This window comes from Octopus bimaculoides, chromosome 7 (genome assembly GCF_001194135.2).
Source record: "Octopus bimaculoides isolate UCB-OBI-ISO-001 chromosome 7, ASM119413v2, whole genome shotgun sequence".
NCBI classification, from domain to species: Eukaryota; Metazoa; Mollusca; class Cephalopoda; order Octopoda; family Octopodidae; genus Octopus; species Octopus bimaculoides.
The window spans coordinates 72,694,025-72,694,295 of NC_068987.1; positions in this window are offsets into that span (position 1 = coordinate 72,694,025).

Genomic DNA, 271 nt, shown 5'->3' on the forward strand with positions numbered 1-271 from the left:
GCCCTATATCTCTTGTTTGCTTGTAAAGGCTGTTCATGTTCTCAGGATGATTTATATAAGTTCCATCATACTATAATACTTCCCTTGTTATCCTCCTCATTCAGTTCTGATTCAGCAGACCTATGATCAATTATGTTTCTGCAGTGACTGTTCATCTTTAATTTCGAGAACAAATCCATCAAAGTTGACAATGCCTTTTTGTTTAACCTCAAGTTTGCTCTGACCAAGTATGCTCTAGGTATGACTGTCCATTTTTTATATTCAGTCAACA